The sequence below is a fragment of the Physeter macrocephalus genome, chromosome 1, assembly GCF_002837175.3.
Source record: "Physeter macrocephalus isolate SW-GA chromosome 1, ASM283717v5, whole genome shotgun sequence".
Taxonomy (NCBI): domain Eukaryota; kingdom Metazoa; phylum Chordata; class Mammalia; order Artiodactyla; family Physeteridae; genus Physeter; species Physeter macrocephalus.
The window spans coordinates 62246489-62268689 of NC_041214.2; positions in this window are offsets into that span (position 1 = coordinate 62246489).

Consider the following 22201-nt stretch of genomic DNA (forward strand, 5'->3'; position numbering starts at 1 on the left):
ATTCCCTGGAAGACTGTAAAAGGCACCTGGAACAGTTCTTTGCTCAAAAAGATAAAAAGTTTTGGGAAGATGGAATTATGAAGTTGCCTGAAAAATGGCAGAAGGTAGTGGAACAAAAGGGTGAATACGTTGTTCAATGAAGTTCTTGGTGAAAATGAAAAATGTGTCTTTTATTTTTACCCAAAAAACCAAAGGAACTTTTTGGCCAACCCATACATAAAAGGCAAAACAAGGTCCTGTTAAATAATGAAAAATATCTACATTTCAGAACAACTCCATTTTATCTGAAAAGTTCCACATGATTGCCAGTAATTTATCTGGAGTCTCTTAATATACCCAACACCCTTTCAGCCAGTACTTGTGAAAAATTTTCAGGGATTGTGTTATGAATTGTATTTCAGACTCAGAAAATGTGATAAATGGTGGTGTTGTGGTAATTCTGCTTTCCCTATTTCTCTGTGGTATTGACTGTGCTGTTTGTCATTACCAGTGTGCATGGAGGAGAGTGCAGAATTTGTCTTAGTGTTTCAGTTCTAATAGAGAACCTAATTCAGGTGCAGGACATTCTGCAACAGTATTCCCGTTGCGGAATTTAACACATTTGTTGATTTTCCTCTTTTATTTAAATCAAAAAATATTTTGGTAATATATTGTGACAGTCCCTGCAACTAGAGCAAACAAGACAGGTCTTTAGGGTGTATTTCCCAGGTTTCCGATTGAGAACCTAAAGCAAGGGAAGTGAGACAAACCATCCAGGATCTGTATCCCATCATTAACAGACCCTGTCATTTTGGATCTCTCAGTTGATCTGAGATTCAGCTTCCTTATGTGTAAAATGCTATTAGACTAAGGCAGTGGATCTCAAAGTGTGACCCAGGGAAGTCCTCAAGACCCTTTCAAGGGTCCTCAGGGTTAAAGCTGTTTTTGTCATACGAAGACTTCATTTGCTTTTTTCATTCTCATTCTTTCCTGAGTGTACAGAGGAGTTTGCATGTTGTGTGATACTGTAGCAGACTGAACGCAAAGCAGATATGAAAGTCTGGCTCTCTTCTATTAAGCTAGATGTGAAAGAAATCGACAAAAATGTAAAACAATGCCACTCTTCTCACTGGTTCTTTTGTTTTTTCTTTAAAGAAAATTACCTATATTTTTTATCAAAATTATGTTAACATATAACGGTTTTTTTTATTTGTAAATAAATTAATAAAAGAATTCTTAAAAAAAAAAAAAGAAAAGAGAGAGAGAGAGAATTCGAGAAGGAAGCAGAGGCCAGACCGCACAAGGGCCTCCACACCACGTTGGTGTTCAGTTTCATCCTAAGAGCAATGGGAAGGAATTGAAGGGTATAAAACTGAGACAGGAGTGAGGGAACGGGTGACATGATCAAACTTTTGTTTTTGAAACATCACTGTGGTGCAGCAGATATTAGAGGACCCAATGGTGGATGGCAGGGGGCAGGGGGGGCTTTAGTTTGGATTTGAGTGGTGTCAGTGGATGTGAGAAATGGACAGATTTGAGATGTTTTAGGAGATAATTTTGATATAGTAAAATTTGGTATTAGATCAAATGTGGGTGAAGGAAGGGAAAGTATCAAGGATGACTCCTAAGTTTAGACTTGTGCAGGTAGATAGATGGTAGCTGAAAAATCCCCCCATATTTTTCTCCTGATTTTAGTCCACATACTCAGTTGCCTACGGTATATATCCCTAACTTCCAATCTCACTTGCCCATCAAATCATGATGTCCAAAACTGAACTATTCTTCTAGTATCAAATGTTCCTCCTTCTGTGCTATTGCAGTGAATGCAGTGGATGCCACAGCCAGCCATCCAGTTGTTCAAGTCAGTTGACCTTGACTCTTTCTTCTCCATCACATCCAGCTAATAACCAAATCATTTTGATTTTCTCTTCTTAAGCTCTTTTATATCTGCCCACATTTCTCTATTTCCACTGCTACTAGCTTAGGTCAAGTCCTCATCATCTTTTATCTGGATTTTGGCAATTGCGGTTACTTGGTTTCCCTGCCTTCAGTCTCCCACTTCTCTAATCTCTCCTTCGCCCTGCTGGTGCCCATGGTCTATAAAGTAAAGCCATGTTTCCTTAGTATGGCAGAAAAGACTCTCCATAATCAGGCCCTAGCCACATCTTTAGCATAATACTTTTTTGCTTTAATCCCTACTCTACACAGACCAAATCAAGGAACCCTCACAGAGCAATTGTGAGGAAACCATTCAAGAAGGCATCTTCAACCCCTCTAGCACTATCAGATATGCCACAACTTTGCACAGGCAGTTTGATAAACCCATATATTTGTAATAAAAATGAACAAAATTGTGACAAATCCTCAAATTCATTAGAATCTTGACAGAATATATTTGCTCCAATAATGTTACAAGCCTTGGTGAATATAGATTAAAACATTTTACTGATTGGAAGACAATAAATCTTTTTGGAAACTGTGTACTAAGTTTGAGCTGCACTGGGGAACTTCCTCCTGCACACCCACTTTACAGTATTCATGCCTCAGTTACGATGATTTCTTTTACAATCAATAGAATCATGTGACTTCAAATGCTTAAACCACAAAAGGGAGGGTATTGAATCACTTAACAGAGGAGGTCAGAGGTAGGAGGGCTTCAGGCATAGTTCATTCAGGGCTCCAATTCCTGTTTTCTGTTAGTCCTTCAGCTCTGTCCTCTTTGTTGGCTCTATCTTTAGTGTGGCTTCATTCATGGGAACAAAATGGCTACTGCATGATGGCTCATACACACATTACAATTTCCAGAGCAACAGGGCCTCTATGTCCCAGGGTTCCCAACCTATATGTTGAGCTTCCTGCTGATTGGATCACATCTGAACTAATTCATTCATTTCTGAGACGGTCATATGCTAATAAAGACATAACCTGGTCCAATCACTGTGGCAGATGGAGGTAGGTTTATGCCAAGAAAAGTCCACCTCAGATTTGAGAGAGGAGTGGTGTTCATCAGTCCCATATAATCTACATGGTTTCTCTAAAATGACAGGGATAAAATTCCCCAAAGGAAAACCTGATAGTTATTGAGTATTAGTGAACAAGAAAAATGGATGAATCCCAAACAGCCAACCTGTGAATATTCACTATAGACACAACTTAAACTTGTTCATGAGCAAACAAAAATTACTCTGTGCGCTGGAGTTTTTAAAGCAACTTGTGAAGGGTCAAAAACAAATATCAGTAGTCTATTGCAAGGGTGAAGAGAGGGCAAGTGGAACAGAGCCCATTTCTAAGAAATCCCATTGATGAACATGGGTGGATAGAAGACTGAATTATGTGGATGGCTCTCAAACCACACATTCCTTCATTCATTCATTCATAGAACATTTATGGAGTATCAACTCTATTCCAGAAAATGCTTAATATAACAGGATCCTTGACCTTAAGGAGTTCATCCGATCAGGAACTACAGAATTAAGATACGAGTGAAAAGTCAGCAGTATTGCATATCAGAGTGAAAGTATAATAGAACAGAGTGAAAATAAAGCCACATAGAAAATCTAGTGGAGTCTTCAACACACCCTTTAATATTTCCTTCAAATCTAACCCTTCTATATTGCGGTCTTTAACACAAAGCAATTCTTATTTCCAATCAACATGTTTCCGAGGACAGAAACCTATATTGCCTATATTAGAAGGCAAATGGAAGAATAATTTATCTTACTCTGGCTGCACACGCTAAAAAAATAATATAAAACAACCTTGATTGTTTGGAAACAAAAGTGGATCATTGTTGTCTCTGGGAGCTTTTATGTGCAAAATACATTTGATAATAGTGTGAATTCTTTTAAGCTATTATATTCTGTGATCATCTGGGGAAACAGTTTGGGGGATAAATACAGCAGAAATATTTAGAGAAAGGGCATTAAAAAGGAAGAATAGCAGACATAGTTGATTCTTTTTTGACATTCTTTTACAGTATAAAAATCATCATATCCTTGGTCCATATCATAGGGATAATGCTGAAAAAATTCTAATCACTTTATCATTATTCCCAGCAGTGTCCTGGAGCTCCAATTCTGAGGGCAGGGCTTTCTGTAAGCATCTAACATTAAGATATAACTGAGAGGAAAATTGGAAAAATGGTTTCTTCACATGAAGTATACTTCATAATAACATTTTAATGTAATATTGACATTTCTGGTTTTTAACTCTGTTGGGCAGAATCTTGATGGAAAAGAAAATCAGTTGTGACAGCTTCAGCATGAGTGTCTAATATCATGGCAATTTAACCCGGTTTTATCCTATATCAGAGGTATTTCATCAGAAAAGAACTAAAATGTCCTTCATGTTTTACAGAAGAAAGTCATTTCTCATAACAGATAATGCTAACATTGTCTTTAAAAATATTAACTATTATTGAGTGAATAGTATGGGAAATATGGGTGGTTTATTTTCAGAGGTTTTGGTAAATAATTTAATGTATGTATATATGTATATACACACACTATTTTGGTCAGAGTATTGATTTATATATTTGAACTGAATTGGTCTGCTTTGGTCAGACAGCTGAGAAGTTGAGCCAAATCATGACATTTGTGATCCGTGTGACATTTACAGTTGAACAGAGGACTCAGGCTCACTACTCAGAGTATGGTCCACAGACCACAGCTTCAGAATTGCCTTGGATCTATTAGAAATGCAAAATCCAGCCCCTCAGCCCCAGATCTACTGAATCAGCATCTGCATTATAATAAGATCTCTAGGAGATTAAAGCATTAACTACATAAGGGGATCTCAACTCTGGCTCCCCATTAGAATCACTAAAGGTGATTTTCAAATATTTGATTCCCAAGTCTTACCCCAGACCAATTAAATCAGACGTTTTTAAGGACAGGACCAAGGCTTGGGTATATCTAAATGCCCACCAAGTGATTCTAATGCACTGCCAGATTTGAGAACGGTAGGTTACACAATGCCCAAACAATCAGTAAATCCAGTGTATTCTGAAAGGACAAAAAAGAAGAAGAAAGTTAAACCAATTACTTTGCATTTGGTACCACTCTATAAATGATTGATTTTTTTAACTGTTAGTAAGTTTGCTTAGCTACTGTGTGAACACAGCCTGTTATGTCTCAACCTGCCCAGAAGTGTATTGTATTTTAAATCAAGAAGAGGAAGACTTTGCTGTCTAAATTAATTAAAAGAAGATTTTAGGTTTGTTTTTCAACTTTACTTTCTTTTGCCAACCTTATTCACCAACCTGACAGGTCTAAATACTGAATCTCAGACACTGCACGTTTAAACCTCTGCACCTTTGGATTACCCATCCTTTTCTCCATGCACTCAATTCTCAGTTTTTACCTCAAACATTCCCTTATCACTGTAGCCCAAATGCATTTCCCCTTCCCTGAATTCCCACATTTCTCAGTACTTCTATCATTGCCTATTTGATTTCTACATATAATCTCAAGCATTAGCAGTCTATTCCGATCTCTTATGCATGAATAGGAAAGGAAAACATAAATCAGAGCATAGTACACGTGGCAGTCATTATTATCCCATCTTACAGATGAGGAAACTGAGTCTCAGAGAGGCAAAGTGACAGGTTAATAAGTTTCAACACTAAGATATTTTTCCCAAGACTGTCTGACTCAGAGTACAGAGGAAGTTTGGTTTGCTTTTGTCTGTTAGTGTTTATGTGTTTTTAATACATTATAGTACTTTAATTATAGTTCTGGGGCAGATTAAGAATATGAACACACTAAAACGTACTGGAAGAATACTCATCCTTAAAATCAATGTCCACTCTAATCTTTGGAACGAACCCAGTGATTTTTCTCTTTTACACTAACTTGGTTTCTTTTGCCAGAAAATTATTGGAGCTTGAAGGGGAAGGGGAGGTGTTCTTATTATGCTTCTTTCTTTAAAATTACTTTTTAATACACAAGTAGTAACTGAATAACTTTCTTGTGAAAAATTAGAACATTATAGATGTGGATAACATTCCTTGTCCAACACACACATCCTGCACTCTACTCAGTCAGATACCTTCCTTCCCTCCTCAGAAGTAATCATTTTATCTGTGCACACTCTTTAAGACATTTTAAATGTATTTAAATACATATATATGGTATATTATAAGAAATTTTGATCATGGCAAATACTGATATATTGATTGTTTTGTTGATAAAAACATATGACTCTTGGGAATTAAGAGTTTTATTTGTATGTCTAAAGTAAAAGACCTGGGAAGGATATATAATTCAGGGGTTGACAGAATTAAGATTCAAAATCATATCTCAACCCTGTGAATAATACCCTAAAGCTAGAAAGATAAAAATTTAGGTAGCATAAATATTAAAGCCCTGCACAAAGTACAAGTTACAAATGGAGAATTCTGATTTGATATTAGTTTATATGGAAAAAATTAGTGGTTTGTTTATCACAGACTCAAAATTTAATAAAAATTCTAACACTTTGAAAAGTCAGTAGGTCTTATCTCTAAAATAAGATTCCTTTTAAAGTATCAGAATGACTCCAGAATATCTAATTTTAGAAGGAAAATACTAGACTGTGTTTAATATGGTAAACTAGTGATTTTAAAATGTGGGACTTATTTTGTGATTTATATTATTCTTCATAGTTTTTCTTCTTCATTAAAAAAAAAAAAAAAAAGCCAAGTAAAAGAAAACTCGTGTGCTTCTCTCAGGTCAAATGCCCTAATGTTTACTACAGTACAAAACATTCATTAGGATTTCAGTGTGAAAAGGGCCTATGATGAAAGATTGCAATAGTATTCCTTCCCAATATTGATGTCTTCTCGAGTAAGGATCTTGCCCTGTGGAATTAAATCTCACTCAATGTAAAGCTAGTTATCTATTATGATAACATATTTTAGTGAAGAATATTCATACTCAACAGTCTTTGCCAGAATGTCTGGAACTGGGGACAGGGGAGTCAGGGACCTTCTCTGCATGAGACATGTGCAGACTAAATCTTGACCTTTCTGTCTGATTTTTACTTTGGAACATGTCACAAAACAGATTCTCTGAACAGGAAAATTTAGAAGCTCTGATTATCTGAAAAATCACTGATTATCTGAAAAGCTTTCCCTGTGTTTGTGGATATCTTCTTGTTGTGATTTTAGATATATCAGAACTGACTATATAGGGTACAAGGAAGTATAGGTTCTAAGAGATAAATTGGTTTTCCTTTCCAAAGGAAGACAAATATTATGTTCATTTATCATAACCTTGACTGATCGTAAGACATAGGTGACCATGAGTCTTGACCTCTTTTCATTTATTCTAAATTAATGTAACTTCACACATAAACATGCTAAGTATTTCAGAAAGTGGAACCCTGAAAGATAAGGAAGAATCTGAGTTAATGGAGCAAATGTATCCATGTGTTTGTAAGAACTCCAAACCATGGCTTGATTTGAATTTATCTCTCTCTGCCCTGATGTCCACCATAGCCCATGAGAAGGAGAGTCAGGGTGTTATATTACTGACTCTATTCAGCAGCGTCAGACCAGTAAAGATGTTTATCTACTCATGTGTGCTGCTCCAGATAGAGTAGCTCATTGTAATTCTCCCCTCCAGGTTCCCTTCCCTAAGGAAATATCTATATCTCAGATCTGTCTAATTAATCAGGATGTGAAGAATAGAAAATTGTGAGACAATCCCTATGCTTATCGTTGCTGGGCTTTAAAAAGCTCAATAAAATTTCTATCTACATTTTTTTGCTTATACTGTGGAGTAAAATGGATCAAACAGGCAAAGAACTGTGGCAACAGAGATGGTGCCTTTGTGCAATAAAACACATACTGTGTATCAAAGAAATATTGTGCCACTTCTCTGAAGCTGACATTGGAATGACATTGTAATCCTGGCCATCTGTCTTCCTCCTCTAGATGTTGATGAATGTACCATAGTGAGTGGAGGCTGCCAACAGCGCTGTATTAACACTCTGGACACCTTCCATTGTGCATGTGATACGGGGTACAGTCTCCATGCTGATGAACGCACCTGCATAAGTGAGTAAACATTAGAACCAGCTTGAAGTCGTTTTCAGTGAAAATCGACCTGTCCATGTCGGGGCAGGAAGAAAAGGTTTTTCTATTGTAAAAACATCTATAGAAGCTGACAATTTTCAAGTACAATTCTAGCTCTTAGAATTTAAAAAAGATATTTTGCTATTAAAAGACTAAAAGACAAAAAAGATGGGGAAGGAAATATAGAAATTAACATTCACAAGCAAAACTTGGATCCCCCTGAATGTATGACTGTTCCATAGGGTATCATTTCTGCCACATGCAGTAAAGTATAAATTTGTTAATTACTGCTTATATACAACAAGTTCAGCACAGACTCACAACAAAGAGAGGAGGCTGGGCTGTTACAATCACTAGCTACAATGTTCACTCATTTCAAACCAGACTCAGACGTGGACTCATGATTATAACAGCAAAAATTATAGCAGATTATATACTAAGGAGTTTAGGGTTTCTCAAGAATAGTTAAAACTACACACATTAAATCTGAGGTTACTATACACTTATTGTGTATCAAAATGTTCTTAGATACCAGTTTTGGGTGGTAAGATTATTATCGTTAAGTCTTTGTATGTTTCTGAATTTTATAAATTTCCTAAAATGAGTATGTACGCAGGGAAAAAAAACAGAAAAACTTTAAAAATACTGTGTTTCTTGTATGATTTATAAATGTTCTTTTTTTAAATTTATTTTTTAAATTTATTTTTTAAACATCTTTATTGGAGTATAATTGCTTTACAGTGTTGTGTTAGTTTCTGCTATATAACAAAGTGAATCAGCTATATGCATATGTATATCCCCATATCCCCTCCCTCTTGCATCTCCCTCCCACCCTCCCTATCCCACCCCTCTAGGTGGTTGCAAAGCACTGAGCTGATCTCCCTGAAATGTTCTTTTTTAACTGAAGTAATTTACATAAAAGTGTTCTTTTTATTGAATGATGATCCTCAGATGGCATCAAGCACATTCTGATTTCACCTCCAGGTCCCTTTGAAAAATATCTTATACTGAAAGAATAGCACTTTATACAACACAATTTAATTGCTGGTTTAATTTATACAGGGTTTGTTAACTTGTCCATCTACTCAAAATTATTAGCATTTTATGAGTATTCTATATTTATGACATTTGGGATAGAAATCATTCAGTTTTGCTTAACTTCATAACATATACTCTCTTTTTTTCCTAACATAGAAAATGAGAGAAAGCCAGGTGAAACAGGTAAAGATGTCCTAGTCATAGATCTGATTTTTGATAGAAGAAAATGGAGGTTTTGAGAACAAAGAAAGGACTTTTCCAAAGTTGAGTGAAGATGCAGATAGAAGCCATATCGTAGTATCAGGGAACTCAGTATCTACAGCAGGCACCAGTGGTGGGACAGCAGCACATGCATATTTTTGTAATCTCCCAAATAGCCCCTTCTTTTTGCAAAATTACTGCTTGTTGCAACAGGAATCCCTTTCCCATGCCCGTCTCCATCCCCAACCTGTAAAGACTTCAGCTGGTGATATCCTTAAACTACCACTCTAACGTCTCTCAGTCACAAAATATTTAGGGGCAGGATGACCTATACATGTAGATATGGTATTTATTGGTAAAGGTTGAGCTGGTGAATTTTTGTGTCTGATATAAAAATATTTTGCAAAGTAATGAATTTTATATATCTAGGGTATCTGGTCTTTGTGATAAGGCAAAATAAACACTCTAGTGACCAACTAAAATTATATCTTCAGGTGTAATTAATTTTCTAAACTCTGTCAGTTATTAACTATTTCTTAGTAAAATCATTAAGCTCTTTCCTTGTTCCTCACCACCATTGCTCTGGAATTTTCCAACTTTTGTTTCAATGACCTCAGGTCAAAGGTGGACTTGGATAAGAATATTATGGTTTATCATTTCTATTTCTATTCCTTAAAATCCATCCTGTACAGACACATGGACACTATGGCAATAGCACATTTGCAGCTGCATAGGCTGATCCTCTCCTTGTACAGAATTTCAACATAGTGTACAAATTAAAAATTAAGCTAAAGAGAAATATGGATTTCTCTTTAGAGAAATTGCAGTCATTTTAAAGCCTTTAACCCCTTGAATGTCATTCCACAGAAGTACTGGACTCAGGAGTCCAGCAATTGACCTTTGTGGAAATTTTCATGCCTCTCTCACATGAATATACTGGCTCTGGTTTCAAAGAATGGTCCTAAGAACCTCAGTTGACACAATTACAGCAGTCTTGTTAAAATGAACTCAAGAAGAATTTAAGCATTTTGTATTTAAATACTAATAATGTGAGCTTGAGGGTAAGAACTGTTTGTTTGCTTTGAAAGAAAGGGTGTACTGTAGAGAACTGAGTCTCACATTGGTTTGTATTTTGAGTAATATTGTAGCAAAGGTCAGATATTTTTTAAAACAGGACAATTAAATTAGCCCATTTTCTTGGGGCTTCCCTGGTGGCGCGGTGGTTGCGCGTCCGCCTGCCGATGCAGGGGAACCGGGTTCGCGCCCCGGTCTGGGAGGATCCCACATGCCGCGGAGCGGCTGGGCCCGTGAGCCATGGCCGCTGAGCCTGCGCGTCGGGAGCCTGTGCTCCGCAACGGGAGAGGCCGCAGCAGAGGGAGGCCCGCATACCACACATACACACAAAAAAAATTAGCCCATTTTCCCTTTGGTATTTGTTACCTGGCAGGAAACTGAGAATGGTGGTTGATCTTACCAGGAAACTGTAGTAGACAGAAATTCTTCATGACCGGTCACAGAAGAGAAGATGGAGTTATGGAATTTTATGATTCCACTACTTTAGAGTCCTTGAAATTAATTGCCTCCATTTCTTCCTTCCTCTCGACCTTCTTTCCCTTCCTTTGCCCCATTCTGCCTGTCAGTCATAGGCCTAAGCTAGTGTGACTTTTTGAGTTAGAGCCGCTGGTACTTTTTGCACTTTCTCTTAATCACAGCAGCAGTAAACTTCTTGTACCCCCAATCCTTACAGAGTTTAAGATGACTTCATTTCAAGAAAGGATCTCCTCTCTAAGGGCTGTGCGCTTGTGGTGACATATGGCCAGCAGTTTCTAGTCAGCCTCCACCAGAATGATAAAGTTACACAAAGTGGTGTTAAGAGAGGGGGTCCATAATATCCAGCGATAGTGTACAGGCCACTTGGTTCCCCATAAAGTACTGCCTGGACTGCTGATAAAATGTGATCCCAGTAAAACTGGGGATCTTGGCCTCAGTGACCCTCAGTTTGAGCCCCTGAATTTGTTTGCAAATTTTTGGAATGCATGTCACTTTACTGGTGGCAAGGGCCTATTACTTTCTTGAGATGTTTAAAGGCATCTATGACACTTCAAAATATCCCCCATATAATTTTGTCCTTAAGATGGTGCTTCTTTAAAAGGTGTGTACGTGGGAGGATTTCATGATACTGTTATATCATGATACAGTCTCACGACACTGTCGTATAGTCAGAGGCTAAGCTGGTCAATGACTGCTTCTCCCTACACCTTCCTTTATAATGGGATTCTGGGCCAGAGGTCTGGGTCCTTGTCCTTGTGCAGCACAGTTACACCTGGTTGGTGAAGGATCCAGACATAGCATGGGAAAGCAGTCAAAAATGAAATTTTGACCAGATTTGCTTTGCTATCAGTGGTCTCCGTTAACACAGATATTACCAAGTAATACATATACTTTTAAATTTCCCTTTACTTGGAAACCAACAGCTTAAAAAAAATGGAAACTAGTGTTTAGCCATCATCAGAAAGACAGAAATATTCATACTAGTCCACCATTGACTCTCGTCCATGGATTGCAACTGTGGCACGGTGGCATCCAAGTTGGTGCATGGCCTTCAGCAAATCAATTAATCTCTCTGCAGTCTCTACAGTCTGGTTTCCTCATGTGAAACTGGACAAAATGACCTTAAAGTTACTGCATCTCTAAAGTGTGATAATATTATGGAGTTCCCCAAATTACTAATTTGTTACATATCATCTGCTAACTTGGATTTTTTAAAACTCCATTGGTTTCTGTGGAATAATGATTTTGTAGAGCTCAGATTTTATTTGAAAAGTATATAAAGAACTTAGACTTTAGAAAGTCCCACATAAAAACAGTGAGTGAGAATTTTATATCCAGTTTAATAAAAATGAGTGCATGACTTCAATGTTTTTAATGAAAACAATAACTACACTTTGGTGCTTTTTTGAAAATACTGTTTTCTGTATCATAGAATCATATTTTGGAGGAATCCAGGGACTAATTCAGCCTAATCTACTTTAGAGATAAGAAGTCTGAGATCCAAAGAAACCAAGTAACTTTCACGCTGAACAAAAGAAGTTTTCAGGAAAATCTGGCTAATTTCACTTCTAATCAAATGCTTTAAAATAATTTCTGATAAATATTTTAAAAGACTAAGTAAAATCATAACGGTACTGTGAAATGAAATTCTTACATTCTATTTTAGTAAATAGAGCTGAGGGTTAAAATAATGTATTTTCATAATAGCTATTGATGAAAGAAATCCACCTTATATTATCACCCTATAAGTGCAAATTTATCACTTCTCTCTTACATTTCTATCATAATTCTCCAACAAACCTGGCTACTCTCAATTCTCCAAGTCAGCTATACCCTTTTCCACTTCCACACCTTATCTTACTCAACCTAGACTTCTCTCTCACCAAGACTCCACCTGTCAAAAGTCTACTTACCATGTTCCATGTTCAATGTCCGTTGGCCTGTTAAACCTTCTCTGGTGACCCCAGCCAAAAGCATTCCTTCTTTTTCTTCTAATACCATATGATTTAGTGTTGCCTTAATGACACATTGTAACATATAGTTTTATATGTGTGCAATTGGGCTTCAGACCAAATGAAAGACACTAATGACCTTCTAATTATCAGCTTTCAGAGGAGTCTTTTCCATGCCTTTCTCAATGGCCTCTGACACTATTAACCACTCATTTTTCTAAATCTTCCTCTTGACTTCCTGACAGCACAATTTTCACCTTTGACTGCTGCCTCTCTGTACTTAATTCTTGTTACCCGGTTCTGACTTTCGATCATCTTCCTCTCTCCTTGCTATGGACTGAATTGTGTCCCCCAAATGTGCATGTTGAAGCCCCAAGTTCCAGTGTGATGGTATTTGGAGGTGGAGTCTTTGGGAGATAATTAGGTTTAGATGAGCTCATGAGGGTGGAAGACGCTCATGATGGGTTTAGTGCCTGTATAAGAAGAGAGAGCAGAGAGCTTGCTGTCTCCACCATACCAGGATCTAGCTGAAAGGTGGCCATCTGAAGCCAGGAAGAGAGCTCTCACCAGAAACCAAACCCTACGAGAACCTTGACCTTGGACTTTCCAGCCTCCAGAACTGTGAGAAAATAAATTGATAAGGCCACCCAGACCAGGGTATTTTGTTACAGCAGCCCAAGCGGACTAATGCACTCATCTCTTCTCCTTTATTCCCTCTTCTCTAGTCTATCTCCATTTTACTCTTCTACTTTTAGACAGAAGTCAATACCTATAAAATATCGGCTAGTATTAGTTAAATGTTAGCTATTATTATAACAGAATGTAAAAAGATGTAAGGACTTTACCCAGATGGATTTGCTTGTTGGGAAAAAACTCAAACTTGCAGTATTTCTAGCTTTTGGACTTCGGACAAAATACATTATCTTCTGATAGCTTTGAATTGAAGATTTTCTCATTGTTGAGAGGCAGACTTTAGTAGATATGACTAAATATAAGTAATGACAATGTAGGCTAAACCCCTTCTTTTGCCAGTGGCTATTTTTTAACAGCCAGGGGCTAGATACCAAAATAATTATATTACCCAAATTTTCTGTATTTAGCTGTGTAATTTGCATTTTAAGTAACTTGTAAGGTTTTAGCTATAATTTGGTATACCTCACAAAATCTTTGTCTTTCCATTTTTTTCTTTTTTATAACAACCTTGTGAAACATGCTCAGCTCAAATCTCCGTTCATAATCATGTCCTTCCTCTGCTATATTTGTTGAAATTAGCCTTCCCAGAAGGACAAAATAATTAAATGATTGAAAGTTTTAATGCTTGCATAGTTCTCTTACCTCTCTTTCATGCCTTCAGCACATAGGTTTATTAACATCTGTACTCACAAATAAACAAATGGAATCACTGGTGTCTGCACAGAGAAACCTCAGATAAACAACATTTTAATTATTTTCATCTTTAACACAAGAATTCTTTATTTCCACTTGCTGGAAGTGGTCAGGAACTGTTTTTGTTCAATGGTTCCTTTTTATTCTCACTAATGAGGTTGGGGAGAAGGAAGAAGCAGGGTTACCTGGAAGCTGTAAACCAAAGATTTTTCTGTGTGATGAAGTGTGCAACATAATAGAATCAGAGGTCATTTTTTAATTCTAAATAAACAGAAGTTAGGTGGCAAGAAGAGGGTAGATGTACAACCTGGAAGCTTGATTAAATAGATATTCTTAGTAAAATTTTGAGCTTGAATAAATTTTCTTACATCAGAGTTTTATGTTTCACATTTTAAGGTAATGCTAAACTTAGCAAAAAAGGATTGAGAAAACTATTAGATGCGGTGGTCTTCACACAATGGATTCTTTTGTTTTTGATCTCAGTGTTCTGATCAGTGATGTCTAAGTTTTATTTGATAAAAGGAGTAGAAGATTCTTTCTAGGGAATGCAAAGAGATTGCCCTCAAATTGGAGATGAAAGAAGTTAAAGGCTTTCATTGTAACTACCTTTCAATTAATTGAATTATTTATGAAGACAAATTAGAAGCAGAATTCATTTCAGATGACAGCTGATGTCTTGAATAGGGCTATGTCAGGTTAAAAAAATTGTTTAGTTTGTCAGCTTGATGGCATCTCTCAGTCATTATCAAAATCATCGCCCTCGCAATATTAATCACTTTTGTGTGGTGGGTGATATATTTAATTCCTCCAAGTTGAATTTAAGGAATACTTCTCCTCTGCCGTCCTCATTCCCTATCTGTGGCCTTGAAAAACAATCATGAACTTCCCAAGTTTTTATCCATTTTGTTGATAATTAACCCAATTCAAAACCTATTTCCAAATCCAATGGATTTTAGGAATGCATTCAGAAATCTTTTTTTCTACAGTTTTTCTACAGTCTTCAGACTTGGGAAGGTAAGACTGACAGTTTTAGATAGAGTCAGACTAAGGTCTGAATTCTACTGCATCGTATGAGTTGTGTGATCTTGGCCCAGTTTCTTAATCTCTGATCTTCAGAGTTCATATTACCTTTATCTCTTTCTGTCTCTCTAACTGTATCTATACCTAATATAACCAGGATGATAATTCACAAAAATCAATATTATACATTGTACAAGGACACAAACCTTTAAAGAGGGATGTATTTAACACAATAGAATGGGGAATGGGGGACACTGAGAGTGTATTCTGGGCTAAAAGTGAACAAGTGAAACAAGAGTGGTCCTTCCAAGGACTGGGGAGTGCTAAGAATTTTTCTTGAACTGAGCAGTGTGATAAACTTTACCTTCTGTATCCAACGTTAAAACAAACCAAAGTGATGAAATGTTAGCCCAGTGGTCTTCATCCTTGCCAGTTGCCTTTTCTTTCCTTCTTTCTCTCTATGTGGAAAGTAAATTCACAGGTCTTCCTTCACAATAATCTCTAGGAATTTTTTCTAGCTATATTTGTAAAATATTTTTAAACGTAAGATTTTCATAGCATATATCAAATAAATAATAAAACCCTACTTTTAAGCACCAAATAATTTTGTTTTCTTACGTTTCCCAAATAATTTCGTAGTGCATTACAGAAGACCCCCTGTATGGGATGAACAAAAATATGAAGAGATTAAAATAATACCTGGCACATAATCGAAGTTCAGTAAATAGTGGCTTGAATCAGTAATTTATAATTATTATGTATCTACCTTTATTATTTTCCCACAATCAGAGTACCTATTCAATGCACAAAGATACAGAGAATAGGAGATTCTGAGTTATGTGCAACTAGAAATACAGGAACTTCTCTTTAAATTATTTGTTTATGAAAATAGAGAATGGGATTTAGGATTGTGAGAAAAATATTGATAATCTGAAAACAGCACGTCTTGGAAAAAAAGTGCCAGTTTTTCAGGGTAACAATATTAACTTTACCACATAGCTACCCTGTATAAAAGGTGTGTGACTTTGAGCTGTCACTTAGCTGTTCAAAACTCCATTTCTCCATATGTAGCAGGTAGTAAGGAAAAGTTACAGTGAAATCCTTAGTGCAGTGCCTGACACAGAGCGAGCAATCAATAAAAATTAGCTCATAATATTAATATTAGTTCTATACTTGCAGTTGGCTGTAGGCATAGGACTAAATAAAATTACGGAGGGTCAGACACTATAGTTATCAACTTACTTTGGTGATCAGATGGCTTCCATTGGGCAGCTTTGTTGCTAGCTTTTTAGCAAACATAACATTCATTGATTCTTTTAACAACTCCCTGTTGCACTTTCTTTTTCTTTGCATTTTTAATGCTTTTGGAGCTTTAAAGCAATATTCACAACTATATTTTCACTGAATGGTAAAATATTCTCATTCTCATTTATCACTAGGTTGAAGATTTATATCTCCCTGTTTCCAAAAGCACTGGAGGCAGGAAGCTTTAGGCAGCTTATGCATTTTCACGGGGTCCAAAGTGCAAAAAGACGTGAAACATAAAATAGTACTACCTCCATCTAGAAGCAGCAGAAGCATTAAGTGCTTGCAAATACCAGATATGAGCATAAAACTGAAATCCAAATCTAGTATCCCGGTATAGTTTTCTAGCAGCTGACAAGAGCCACATGGTTTAAACCATGTTTGCATTTTCTAACAACAATGATCATAGAGACATTTTTTAAATTCAGTGATTTCAGAATCTACTACTGAATGCATGTCTTTCATTTTGCAGAGAAAACAGAAATGTTCAGCGAAGAGACCTCCCAACTTTTACTCCCATCTAGAACATTTGGTACTAACTCTTAGCTCTGTCTGCTTTGCTCTTCACTGAGAAGAAAAGTGCTCTGCTGTTATTTCAGGCTAATCCCATCCTGCCTTCCCCTTAGAACCTCAAAATTTTGGAGGTGGATGGAAGGAAAAGACTATATAAAAGAGGTTATGGAGTCATCACAGAAATGGAAGGGAACCCAGAGAAAGTTGTATACTACAACCCACAGAGGAGAGAATGTCAGGAAGGAGAGGTCGTTACGTTCAAGATATAAGTAAAAGGACTGAAAGGTGTTCCATGAAACTATCCGTGGATAATGTATGGATAGCCCTGGTAAAACTAGTTTTAGGGAGGAGTTTTATTTTAAGATAGAGAGAAAGAAGTTGATGATAGAGGAGAAAAAAGGACGTGTTAGGAGCAAGGTTCTCTATCTTTCAAGGGGTACTTTTCAGTCATTCTGTTTAACATCTTGAAAGTAAAGACCTCTCCTTTCTTCCTTTCTCTTGTCCTTGGATTGTAGGACACAACTTTCTCTTCGTTCCCTTCCTTCTTTGTGATGACTCCTTAACCTTTTTCATATAGTCTCTCCCCTCTGCCAACCTCCAAAATTTTTTTGATCTTCAGAGTTCTTACTTTAGCCCTTTCTCCACTCCCTCCTGAGTGATTGTTTCCACTTGCAAAGCTTTACCTACTACAGTTAGCTAGAAATGAATGATGTTCAATTCAACATTACTAACTCAGATGGCTCTCTTTGTTCTCTGGACCCAGAGATCTGGCCACTGCCTGAGGCCCTCTTTGAGGACGTCCCCTGGCCTTGCAAACTTACTGGACCTAAAATTAAATATATCTTCCTTCCTGCCCTCCACCCGGCAACTTTCTTCTTCTCCTCTGAGTAGTAAGGACAGCTCAGGCCACCCATCTTCCAGGTCAGTCTAGTATATCTGGAGTCACTCATGACTCCTCCTCTCTCTGATTCCACATATCAAGCTCCCCAGCAAGACCAATGGGCAAGTTCTCCACAATAGCCCCCAAAGAGCTGGCTCCACTGTGACTACTTTCATTCTGACCCTCATAATTTCTTACAGAAATGTTTACTCTAATTGCCTCTTAACTGGTGTCATCCTTCATACTTGCCCCCTTCAATCGATTCTCTAAACTACTGCCAGATACACCCCTTGAAAATGTAACTTTAAAAAGTATTTTGCCATCCTCAAAACCTTTTATTGTCTCTATATAGCTTTTAGAATTAGCTCAAAATTCTTACTAGGGCTTACAAGATGCTTCAGGGTCTGACTCTTGGTTACTTCTGCTTACCTGCCGTGTTTCTACTCTGTACTTCATGCTCCAGGCTCAGACACACTGAAAAGTTGCAGTTCCTTACATGTACCAGAAGTTTCCACACTCCTACACCTTTGTCTTCGTGTGCCATCTGTCAGACACTCCCTGCTTCTGCACGTGCTTGTTCCTGGATTTGAGTGGAAGTCAACACTTTCCCCTCTCTCCTCCTATGCTTTCCTCCCCGCCTCTCCTCTCCTGACTTCTCCTGTCTTTCAAAGCAAAGGTTAGAATCACGTCCTCTGAGAAGACTTTCCAGATCTACTCCCATGCTTATAATCCAAATTTGTCACCTGTTTTATAAGATTTATAGATCGTTTATAGATTTAGAGATTCTTTCAATGGTGGGACACAACATAAAGACACTCAGAGAGATGAAAGGAAAAAGCTTTGTTACTTACAGCTCCTAGTGAGAGAAGGGTGCCACTCAGGGCTACACGTTGGGTTACACCCAGGACAGGGTAACAAGCAAGCTGATAGGAGGTGGCTTATATACGGCAAGTGGGGTGGGGTTAGGCTAAACTCACAGTCTTCCTGGGGGTTAGGTATTTTGAACAATTCCACAACCCCAAGGGAGAAGGGGGCATCCCTGGATGTTCGGTACCTGGGGACCTCTGGCAGTTGGGTCTGTGTGTATCTTAACTCTGGAATGTCTGATAAGGGAAGTATTCAGTAGTTGGGGTGAGAGCTTATTCTGTGAAGGGGAACTGAGGGTTTTGAGCCATGGCCTCAAAACCAAGTCAAAACAGCACTTGTGGAATATTACATCATACACCACATAGAGCCAAGGGCATGTCTCTAATAGAGCCTCTCACAATGGATTATAAAGTTTCTCTTCTTGTCCATCTCCCCCACTAGGCTTTAATCTCTTTTGTATCCTCAGGACCTAGCATGTGACTGAAATAAAGTGTTTACTTTTATTAAATGACCCTGTATTTGTTCAGGGTTTAAAATATAAAGATCCTTGTAATAAAGTATCCTTTGTTTAAAGGTAAGGGCATTTTCCCTTTCTTATGATCTGTTTCTCCTTGTTAGACAAGAAGAATTATACAATGCATGGCTTTGGCTCTTAGGAAACCCAGCACTATGTTGAAGGCTTAATTGCATAGACTCTATTTAACCTATATTACTAATTTAGCTCCCCCCCACTTCATAACATGGTTCTTGTTTTGTTGCAGTGGTTATTTTTTGTACCTTTCCCCCTCTTTTTAAACCATAGCTTTAGTGGTTCTATTATAGATATGTTTTAGATCGTACACAGCCTCAAATCATCTTTGGAAGTAGACGGAATATAAACGGAATAAAACTAATCAAATTCAAGCCTAGATTTATCACCTGGCTTCTTTTAAATCATCATAGACAGTATTTTAAACCCCAGATTTAGAAAAGATATGAACCTGTCATTCAGTGGGATGGTTTGCCTATTTGTTCTCAGAAATCCCAGCTATAGGCTATCGTTGTCAATGCCAGAGCATGTCAGGAGAACGAAGACTGGCCTCCACACCACAAGGGTGGGAAGACTACCTAGGGCTTTGTAGAGCCTAGAGCCTGATACTGAGCAACCAGTTCATAAAGACAGGATATATGTATGATTATTCATGGGAGTCAAGGGCAAAGCTGTGATAAGAATGCAGGCTCGGGCTTCCCTGGTGGCCCAGTGGTTGAGAATCCGCCTGCCGATGCAGGGGACACGGGTTCGTGCCCCGGTCCGGGAAGATCCCACATGCCGCGGAGCGGCTGGGCCCGTGAGCCATGGCCGCTGGGCCTGCGCGTCCGGAGCCCGTGCTCTGCAACGGGAGGGGCCGCAACAGTGAGAGGCCCGCGTACCACTAAAAAAAAAAAAAAGAATGCAGGCTGTCATTTACAATCATTTTCTTGTCACAGGGCAAGGAGTAAGACACAAAACCTAAGGGAAAGGTCTGGGCTCACTATTCGGAAGTCGGGCTGCATACTGAGTCCTCAGTAGATAAATACATATTCTGAGGATATGAGTTCGGAAGGCGGGTGGAGGTGCTATCTATCTATAAGCACAGGCCCAAAGCAGGGTTAAAGTTTGAGCCAAAGAAGGAGATAGGAGGGAAAGGGGTTTGCACTCTGACACTGAAAGCTTTTCAGAGACCGTCTCTTCAGTAGTCATAAGATAAGAATATAACCATCAACCTCACAATCAAGACCACATGACTCCTGCCCCTGCACACTTGCTGGTTTGGGTGGATTAAGGCTCCTGGCATGTGGAGCATGCCCAGGGAAAGGCAAGTCTCCTCGCAGCTCGGTCCTCTGGGTTGACATGTCATCCAGAAGCTCAGCAAGCATAGTCCATGCATTCTCCCTTCAGACACATTAATTCATCCAGAGATCAAATTCTAGAATCTAAGTAATTACAATTTGGAAGTAATTTTGGCTATGTCCCTTAGTAATAATAATGACTATGATTTTAAGAATCTTATCTCTAATCCTCACAACAACCTGAAGAGGGAGATATTATTACTCTCATTTTAAAGATAATGAAACCAGGGTTCACAGAGGTTAATAGGACAGCTTTGGAATCACAGGCTTGGGTTTACAGCCCTGTAGATGACTGGTCTGAAATCAATAAGCACCATGGGGAAGTATGCTGAAATGTGCTTTATACTTTTTGAAGGGGAAAAAGGAGTTGAGTACATCTGCCATGTAACCTTTGCTAAGCTTCTCTCTTCCAGGCTATATGGTATGGTAATTTAGTCTTATTTCTTCCCATGCTTGGGAATTTAAGAAGATTCCCTGTGTTCCCCCTTGGAAATAAAAGTTGGCTCCTTCTGTAGACTCCCGCACTGGTTGGTCGGGGCTGCGGTGGGCTGGCCTTCTGTCTGGGCAAGAATACCAGTCAGACTCTTAAGCTTTCACAACAGAATGTCAACCTTGTCTCCCCAGTGTCTGGTGTCTAAATCTTACGGCTCTCACTTCAGTCGACAATGTAGAGATTCTGCACTACAGGCTTGTGTTAGAGGATTTGACTGTGAACTGAATGGGAGCCAGCATTTATCCAAATTTCCCTTAAGACATCTGATATACAGAGTGCATAGCAGAAAGATCACAAACCTTGGCGCCAAAAAGCTCTAAGTTAGAATCCCAGCTTTGCACCCACTAGCTGTGTGAATGTGGGCCTGTTGTTAAATGATAACAACGGCTAATGTTTATGGAGTGTGTGCTATCTATTGGGGCGCAGTGTTAATCTTATATTCACTGTTTCATTTACACTTCATAAAACCCTGAGAGGTGGGTGCTCTTGTTATCACTCTTTTAGCAATGTGAAGAATGAGACTTAGAAAGTTTAAGCAACTTGAGGAAGAACACTCAGCATGTAAGTGGTAGATATGGAATATGCCTTTTGGGCATAGCTGATCAATTGAATTCAGTTACGTTAAAACAAACAAGCACATCTGTTCAAAAAAGGTGTTTGGATGTTTGGACTCTATTGTTAAAGCATTTTAAGGAAGGAAAAGACACCAGTTAAAATTTAAAGGGCTCACAGTGCAGCGCAGTGTGGAAAATGGGTTAGCCATATGTAAATCAAGGAGAACCAGTAGGGATTATTGCCTTCTGGTTAGACTGGTGAGAGATCCTAGCACTTTGGACTGTCAGAGTTAAGACACCAGGAAGCTGCAGGGTCTTTTTCCTATGTATATTCAACCATATGAATTTTTAAAAAAATCTATCAAGACAAAAACCAAATTATTCTGGTGACTCTTTTTTTAAGATTCTTTTTTTTTTTTTTTTTGTGGTATGCGGGCCTCCCTCTGCCGTGGCCCCTCCCGTTGCGGAGCACAGGCTCCGGGCGCGCAGGCTCAGCAGCCATGGCTCACGCGCCCGAGCGCCCTGCGGCATGTGGGA